This window comes from Lepidochelys olivacea, assembly GCF_965140295.1.
Source record: "Lepidochelys olivacea isolate rLepOli2 genome assembly, chromosome: 2".
NCBI classification, from domain to species: Eukaryota; Metazoa; Chordata; order Testudines; family Cheloniidae; genus Lepidochelys; species Lepidochelys olivacea.
The window spans coordinates 43,279,410-43,289,182 of record NC_140412.1 but is presented as its reverse complement, the minus strand read 5'-3'; positions in this window follow the sequence as shown (position 1 = coordinate 43,289,182).

The following is a 9,773-nucleotide window of genomic DNA, read 5'->3' as shown; positions in this document are numbered from 1 at the left end:
TCTGTATTCACAATAAATGTGGTATTTTGCCTTTTTCCCTTTAATAAGATCCTGTTGGTTTTTATTTTATTGGTACAACAGGGGCAGATAGAGGAGAACAGACTTCTAGACTTCAGTACCTGGAGAAGGGCAGGCTGAAAGCAAAGGCATCTTGAGTAACTGCTGCCTTGAGGACTCCCTCCTTGAAGGAAGGAAAGGCCTGATGCTAAACCACTATTGTGGCACTATTATTCGAGACAAGCTGTTGCTCCAACGTGGCTCCTGGGCTAACTAGGAGCCCTACTGTGCCTGTGGGACAGTTCACTTGTGTTTATTGACAACCCAGGAAGGGCATGGTATCTGGGACTCAGCTGGAGGGCTGTTTCTTATGACTGCAGTAGTGTGGTGAAATGCCTAGATACTGCAGACCAGAGACTGTGTGTGCGCAAAGGCCCCATTTTGGTCCCTGTGAGTGCCTCTGGAGAGGAACTTAGTGATACATGTCCCTTTATGTTGTACAAAGAAGCCCTTGCTTCACAACAGCTTTGACTATAGTCTCTCTGCATTGGCACTGGAGAGGTCCTTTGCCCAAACATGTTTTAATCTGAGACCAGTGGATCAAATTCTGCTCTCAATGCATGCAACTTCTGTGCCTTCAGTGGAGCTATATGGATGTAACAATAGAATGTGCCCAATGTCTGTGGCTAGCCCATGTACTATTTATAAACCACTACTAATTTAATAGGTTCTGCTTTTACTAACTTTGCAGGATAAGACACAGAATGCAATATGACTATGATTATTTGATACAGATGCTGCCCTCTTCTCCCTCCCACTGGGCAGCAGTCTGGGTAGACTATGTCTAGGAACTGGTCTCTTGTATCACAATCTTACCAGATAATTTTCTAGATGTTTATTTAATGTCCTCTCGCAAAGAAATAATTTGGGGCAGCATTTTACTTTTATAGGGCTCTGTTTGATAGGATAGGCACACCAGGGCTTATTTTACAAGTTCCAGGCTGCCTTCTAATGTGCTGATTTCCCCCAATCTGCTAAATTAATATCCAGTAGTCTTTTAATATTTTTCAAAGCCACTTTCATTCGGGAAGCCGGGGGAGCTTTCGGTGCTCACGGTGTTTGCACGGAACACTCTTACAATGCAGAAAGAAAAAAATTCTTACATTGTGTACAACACAGAACTTACAATATATGCTATTTTTTACAAAGCTATTGTAAGGCGTCATAATAAATCAGTACAGCTTATAACTGCTATCTCTATTGAGATCCAGAGCCCAAGTTCTAATATCCTATCTCTCACAACAAAACCACATGAGATTCACCTGGAACATCAGATTAGTGATAACTTTTAATCTGCTTCTTTTCATCAGTTTTTAACACAGTAACTTTATGCCTGTCCAGCAGTAGTCCAGCAACATCATCATAGGGTATGTCTACACTATGAAATTAGGTCGAATTTATAGAAGTCGGTTTTTTAGAAATCGGTTTTATATATACGAGTGTGTGTGTCCCCACAGAAAATGCTCTAAGTGCATTAAGGGCATTAACTTGGCGGAGTGCTTCCACAGTACCGAGGCTAGAGTCGACTTCCGGAGTGTTGCACTGTGGGTAGCTATCCCACAGTTCCCGCAGTCTCCGCTGCCCACTGGAATTCTGGGTTGAGATCCCAATGCCTGATGGGGCTAAAACATTGCCGCGGGTGGTTCTGGGTACATATCGTCAGGCCCCCGTTCCCTCCCTCCTTCCGTGAAAGCAAGGGCAGACAATCGTTTCGCGCCTTTTTTCCTGAGTTACCTGTGCAGATGCCATACCACGGCAAGCATGGAGCCCGCTCAGGTAACCGTCTCCGTATGTCTCCTGGGTGCTGGCAGACGCGGAACTGCATTGCTACACAGTAGCAGCAACCCATTGCCTTGTGGCAGCAGACGGTGCAATAGGATTGGTAGCCGTCATCGTCATGTCCGAGGTGCTCCTGGCCACGTCGGCCGGGAGCGCCTGGACAGACATGGGCGCAGGGACTAAAGTTGGAGTGACTTAATCAAGTCAGTCTCTTTAGTCCTGCAGTCAGTCCTATTGAACCATCTTATGGTGAGCAGGCAGGCGATATGGATTGCTAGCAGTCGTATTGTACCATCTTCTGCCGAGCAGCCCTGAGATGTGGATGGCATGCAGTCCTTCTGCACCGGCTGCTGCCAGCCAAAGATGTAAAAGATAGATGGAGTGGCTCAAAACAAGAAATAGACCAGATTTGTTTTGTACTCATTTGCTTCCCCCCCATCTAGGGGACTCATTCCTCTAGGTCACACTGCAGTCACTCACAGGGAAGGTGCAGTGAGGTAAATCTAGCCATGTATCAATCAGAGGCCAGACCAACCTGCTTGTTCCAATATGAACAATTACTTAGGTTCACCATTTCTTATTGGAACCCTCAGTGAAGTCTTGCCTGAAATACTCCTTGATGTAAAGCCACCCCCTTTGTTGATTTTAGCTCCCTGAAGCCAACCCTGTAAGCCGTGTCGTCAGTCACCCCTCCCTGCGTCAGAGCAATGGCAGACAATCGTTCCGCGCCTTTTTTCTGAGCAGACGCCATACCAAGGCAAGCATGGAGGCCGCTCAGCTCACTTTGGCAATTAGGAGCACATTAAACACCACATGCATTATCCAGCAGTATATGCAGCACCAGAACCTGGCAGAGCGATACCAGACGAGTAGGCGACGTCAGCGCGGTCGCGTGAGTGATCAGGACATGGACACAGATTTCTCTGAAAGCATGGGCCCTGCCAATGCATGCATCATGGTGCTAATGGGGCAGGTTCATGCAGTGGAACGCCGATTCTGGGCTCGGGAAACAAGCACAGACTGGTGGGACTGCATAGTGTTGCAGGTCTGGGACGATTCCCAGTGGCTGCGAAACTTTCGCATGCATAAGGGCACTTTCATGGAACTTTGTGACTTGCTTTCCCCTGCCCTGAAGCGCATGAATACCAAGATGAGAGCAGCCCTCACAGTTGAGAAGCGAGTGGTGATAGCCCTGTGGAAGCTTGCAACGCCAGACAGCTACCGGTCAGTTGGGAATCAATTTGGAGTGGGCAAATCTACTGTGGGGGCTGCTGTGATGCAAGTAGCCCACGCAATCAAAGATCTGCTGATATCAAGGGTAGTGACCCTGGGAAATGTGCTGGTCATAGTGGATGTCTTTGCTGCAATGAGATTCCCTAACTTCCCCCACAGTTAGACGGAATCCATATCCCTATCTTGGCACCGGAGCACCAAGCCGGCGAGGACATAAACTGCAAGGGGTACTTTTCAATAGTGCTGCAAGCTCTGGTGGATCACAAGGGACGTTTCACCAACATCAACGTGGGATGGCCGGGAAAGGTACATGACGCTCGCATCTTCAGGAACTCTGGTCTGTTTCAAAAGCTGCAGGAAGGGACTTTATTCCCAGACCAGAAAATAACTGTTGGGGATGTTGAAATGCCTATAGTTATCCTTGGGGACCCAGCCTACCCCTTAATGCTATGGCTCATGAAGCCGTACACAGGCAACTGGGACAGTAGTCAGGAGCTGTTCAACAACAGGCTGAGCAAGTGCAGAATGGTGGTAGAATGTGCATTTGGACGTTTAAAGGCGCGCTGGTGCAGTTTACTGACTCGCTTAGACCTCAGCAAAACCAATATTCCCACTGTGATTACTGCTTGCTGTGTGCTCCACAATATCTGTGAGAGTAAGGGGGAGACGTTTATGGCGGGGTGGGAGGTTGAGGCAAATCGCCTGGCTGCTGGTTACGCGCAGCCAGATACCAGGGCGGTTAGAAGAGCACAGGAGGGTGCGGTATGCATCAGAGAAGCTTTGAAAACCAGTTTCATGACTGGCCAGGCTACGGTGTGAAAGTTCTGTTTGTTTCTCCTTGATGAAATCCCCCGCCCCTTGGTTCACTCTACTTCCCTGTAAGCTAACCACCCTCCCCTCCCCCCTTCGATCACCGCTTGCAGAGGCAATAAAGTCGTTGCTTCACATTCATGCATTCTTTATTCATTCATCACACAAATAGGGGGATGACTACCAAGGTAGCCCAGGAGGGGTGGTGGAGGAGGGAAGGAAAATGCCACACAGCACTTTAAAAGTTTACAACTTTAAAATTTATTGAATGCCAGCCTTCTCTTTTTGGGGCAATCCTCTGTGGTGGAGTGGCTGGTTGGCCGGTGGCCCCCCCACCGTGTTCTTGGGCGTCTGGGTGTGGAGGCTATGGAACCTGGGGAGGAGGGCGGTTGGTTACACAGGGGCTGTAGTGGCAGTCTGTGTGCTCCAGCTGCCTTTGCTGCAGCTCAACCATACAGTGGAGCATACTGGTTTGATCCTCCAGCAGCCTCAGCACTGAATCCTGCCTCCTCTCATCACACTGCCGCCACATTTGAGCTTCAGCCCTCTCTTCAGTCCACCACTTACTCTCTTCAGCCTGCCACCTCTCCTCCCAGTCATTTTGTGCTTTCCTGCACTCTGACATTATTTGCCTCCACGCATTCGTCTGTGCTCTGTCAGTGTGGGAGGACAGCATGAGCTCAGAGAACATTTCATCATGAGTGCATTTTTTATTCTTTCTAATCTTCGCTAGCCTCTGGGAAGGAGAAGATCCTGTGATCATTGAAACACATGCAGCTTGTGGAGAAAAAAAAGGGACAGCGGTATTTAAAAAGACACATTTTATAAAACAGTGGCTACAGTCTTTCAGGGTAAACCTTGCTGTTAACATTACATACATAGCACATGTGCTTTCGTTACAAGGTCGCATTTTGCCTCCCCCCACCGCGTGGCTACCCCCTCAACCCTTTTCCCTCCCCGTGGCTAACAGCGGGGAACATTTCTGTTCAGCCGCAGGCAAACAGCCCAGCAGGAACGGGCTCCTCTGAGTGTCCCCTGAAGAAAAGCACCCTATTTCAACCAGGTGACCATGAATTATATCTCACTCTCCTGAGGATAACACAGAGAGATAAAGAACGGATGTTGTTTGAATGCCAGCAAACATACACTGCAATGCTTTGTTGTACAATGATTCCCGAGTACGTGTTCCTGGCCTGGAGTGGTAAAGTGTCCTACCATGAAGGACGCAATAAGGCTGCCCTCCCCAGAAACCTTTTGCAAAGGCTTTGGGAGTACATCCAGGAGAGCCGCGAATGCCAGGGCAAATTAATCCTTTCACATGGTTGCTTTTAAACCATGTATAGTATTTTAAAAGGTACACTCACTGGAGGTCCCTTCTCCGCCTGCCGGGTCCAGGAGGCAGCCTTGGGTGGATTCGGGGGGTACTGGCTCCAGGTCCAGGGTGAGAAACAGTTCCTGGCTGTCAGGAAAACCGGTTTCTCCGCTTGCTTGCTGTGAGCTATCTACAACCTCATCATCATCTTCTTCATCCCCAAAACCTGCTTCCGTGTTGCCTCCATCTCCATTGAAGGAGTCAAACAACACGGCTGGGGTAGTGGTGGCTGAACCCCCTAAAATGGCATGCAGCTCATCATGGAAACAGCATGTTTGGGGCTCTGACCCAGAGCGGCCGTTCGCCCCTCTGGTTTTCTGGTAGGCTTGCCTCAGCACCTTAAGTTTCACGCGGCACTGCTTCGGGTCCCTGTTATGGCCTCTGTCCTTCATGCCCTGGGAGATTTTGACAAAGGTTTTGGCATTTCGAAAACTGGAACGGAGTTCTGATAGCACGGATTCCTCTCCCCATATAGCGATCAGATCCCGTACCTCCCGCTCAGTCCATGCTGGAGCTCTTTTGCGATTCTGGGACTCCATCGTGGTCACCTCTGCTGATGAGCTCTGCATGGTCACCTGCAGCTTGCCACGCTGGCCAAACAGGAAATGATATTCAAAAGTTCGCAGTTCTTTTCCTGTCTACCTGGCCAGTGCATCTGAGTTGAGAGTGCTGTCCAGAGCGGTCACAATGGAGCACTCTAGGATAGCTCCCGGAGGCCAATACCGTCGAATTGTGTCCACAGTACCTCAAATTCGACCCGGCAAGGCCAATTTAAGCGCTAATCCACTTGTCAGGGGTGGAGTACGGAAATCGATTTTAAGAGCCCTTTTAGTCGAAATAAAGAGCTTCATTGTGTGGACGGGTGCAGATTTACATCGATTTAACGCTGCTAAATTCGACCTAAAGTCCTAGTGTAGATCAGGGCATAGAACATGAAGCCTAAACTTCTGATATTTCAAAGTGAATGCTTTTGTTATAGATTTTTATTCTCCTCCCTTTATTTCTCATTTAGTTCAAAACCCTCAAAAGCAGGACAATGTTATCTCTGCTGGGGAGTGATCTGAACAAAACAGAAGTCCTATGCTTTCTTCTTGTCTTTTCCAGAGGAAAAAGCAGTAACATTTCTTTCTTCCAAAGCAACAATTGGGGGAAGACAAAGGTCACACTTATATTAGTCAGTGTTTCTCTGTAATACAGCCATTTGACAAAATACAAAATGGGAGACTGAGTGAATGACATTTTTAAATGAGTAACTTTTTATATCCTCTGGTTATAAACTACATCCAGAAAACAGCTAAATTTGGGCAAGACCAAACCACATGAAGCCCGGCCCCTTTCTTGGTTTTATATCTAGATCGGAGGGAAGCAGCTTCCTCTGAGAAGAAGGGTAACTTTGCAAGGGAGAAACAATTCCTATGTAAAATGCTGAAAAAACCCTATGCTTAGAGCTATGTTCTACTTTGGATTATTTCCACAGGTCTGATGCTAAGATTCATTACAGCAGTCTATAAGAAGATCCTTGGCTATTGTTCTGTTATCTGTTTCATGCATTGTGTTTCCAGTGGAAGCACACATGCTGTACACCAATTCTCTGTTGTTTGTTTTAAATAAAGCACTTTTCCAGACCTGGGGGATTTAGGTATTGCACTGCACTTTACAGATGAGATGAGGTGCTTTACATGGAGATATTAACAAAAAGCTGGGATATATGAAGTATTTTAAGATTGCACATGGATTGGACTGTCACTCTTCAAGAATTACCACTCCAGTCCTCCCCCTTCAAAGAGAACTAAGAATTAGTTTTTTAAATTGCAGATGTAGTAACTATTCCCAAATCTAAAACGACATGAAATGTTGTAACTGTAAATAAAAACATTTATACAAATCAAAATGCAATAACACTATTTTTGTAATTACTGTACCTATATTTCACTTGTGATGAGCTCTTATATCTACCATTCTAACCAAGGGCACAGACAAGTAGCTAGACTCCTTGAGGAAGAAACTATGAATGGTAGGATTCTTTCATTTGAGTATTCAGGCTTCTAATCACATCTTCAAGAAGAGGGCCCCCCGCATGCCCCCAATATTCTAGAATTTTCATTGTTTCTTGCATGTTTGCAGCATATCCCTGCTGGTACTAGCTGGTGCTATTAGCTGATAGTTGCCTCCACCCAGAAATAAGACACCATTTCCACAATGTTTTTAGCTTGCAAGAGGATGAAGTGTACGGTGACCTATGAGAACAGCTGATTCGTACTGTAAATAGATTCATCCTTCACTCTCCTGAAGATTAAAGTCTTCCTTCTTGCATTCAGTCACATTTGGCCTTTTCCCCTTTTTCTCCCCCTCGGTAGCCTCCACTTTCCAGTTACATTGTTAGTCACTGTTGTAATAACTGGGCCTACTAATTTACCCTAATTGTGAGCTCAATTGTGAAAAGTGAGTGCAAGTTCATAAAATGTCACAATAACCTATAATATAAATGATAATGGGGAAAGGTACAAAAAAAGACAGACTGAATTAGTTCAAATGAAGAGGCCTACTCCTTATAATTCAAGGATTGTATATGAAGATCATGCCTGGTTAACAAGAACAGTGTGAGATGGAAATCAATGAACCAAAACTCGTGTGTTAGAAATTAGGCCTAACTGGTGGACAAATGAGAGCATGGGCTATTCTGCCATCACTTCCCTTTTGGAATCCTCCCAAAAAAAACCCCAAACCTAAAAACCTACTTCGGGGGGGAAAAGATGGCTTACTATGAAGCTGGCTGACTGTGAGACATGAGAAAAGGAAGGAGCAAGCTTCACCTTCACGTCAGAGGCTAGGGGGTTTATTACAGAAGTGGGTGGGTGAGTGTTCTATGGCCTGCAATGTGCAGGAGTTCAGACTAGAACATCATGATGGCTCCTTCTAATCTTGAAGTCTGAGTCTGCCATCCCACTATTTGCTAGGGCCCCAGGCATTTGTCTTTCTGATCCTGAGAGACGTCTTGACCAGACCAGGGCAGAGAGAGGGACCCAGATGACACCACCACATCTACTGGCTCTGGCTGAAACTCAACCACCAACTGGGATATGAGAGTTTATCCCCTCTCACCCATGTGTTCTTTTCCTTCTCCACTTTATTTCTTCTCTCCTCTTTGTTCCTGCCTAACAAAAGGTCTGGCTTAGCTGGCCAAGACTACGTATTTTGCAACACTGTTGTAAGCCTGTGACCAGACAAGCAGCTAAAAGCAATGTCCTAAACAGCCCGATGCTGGTACAAGTTTGCCAGGTCTCAGAGCAGTTGATAAGACCGTGTGCTGTGTTTGTGTTTCTCAAGCAGCGAGGTAACAAGTAAAAGTTAGCACCAGAGAAGCTACATCTTCTGTCTTTTTCTCTCCCTTTTTGGGTGCTTGTCTTAAAAACAGGATTGGGCTTGCACAACAGTTGCAGCCCATCTCCACTAACTTCTCTTTTCCCCAAAAAGGACAGTTCTTACCATCTTTGATAAAATCTAAAAGACTGTCATACAAGGGGCTTTTTCCTTTTTAATAACTGTCTCTAATTAAAGAAAAGGGAACAAGGGATGTTGTTAAAATGAGAGCCTGTTTAATTCTTTAAGTTTCAAATGCTTTAACTGTTTTCCCTTCTTTTCTGTATCTTTAATATTAGGTTAAGAGGATTTCTAATGAATTTGCCATAGGCTGAAGCAGGTTGAGGTCTCTGTATACCAAACCTTGTTTTAACAGTGTATAATGTTGGACAGTGACAGGGTCTCATTAGCACCTTTGACTCTTCAGGCCTATTTTTTCCATCTACATTAACAAATAATTTTTCCTAGTTTCTGCTTGCTAGCTCTGAAAACATTGACCGGGGTTCCCTGTTCATTACTGGCTTAGCTTCACTCATAGCCCTAGTCACTATGGGGTCGGGGATTGATCTAAGTTATGCAACTTCAGCTAGGTGAATAACGTAGCTGAACTTGACGTACTTAGATTGACTTACCGTGGTGTCTTCACCGCAGTGAGTCGATTGCTGCTGCTCCCCCGTCGACGCCTCTCACGGTGGTGGGGTACAGGAGTCGACGGGAGAGCGCTCGTGGGTGGATTTATCGCATCTAGACTAGACGCGATAAATCAACCCTTGCTGGATCGATCGCTGCCCGCCAATCTGGCGGGTAGTGTAGACATACCCATAGAGCTCCCTGACAGGGGTGTTTCTGAATCTGGAAATGAGAGACCAGTCAGCAAACCCACATCTCCCAGAGCACTACTACTAGGTCAGCTTGAGAGCTGTGTATTTTGCATATCATTATCAGAAACAGAAGTCTTGAATATTTGGTTCCATATAGGAGAGGTGCCTTCCAAATACTGGGTAGCAAAGACTTAGGGGAAGTTCGTCTAAAATAATTTTGAATTAGGCAAACAAAACCAAAGCAACTCATCACTTGTTGAAATGCAGAGCTGACCTGAACTCCCTCTAGAGGAAGAGTGGAAAGTTTCCTTCTCCTAAAGAACTCTTCAATAAATCATGGT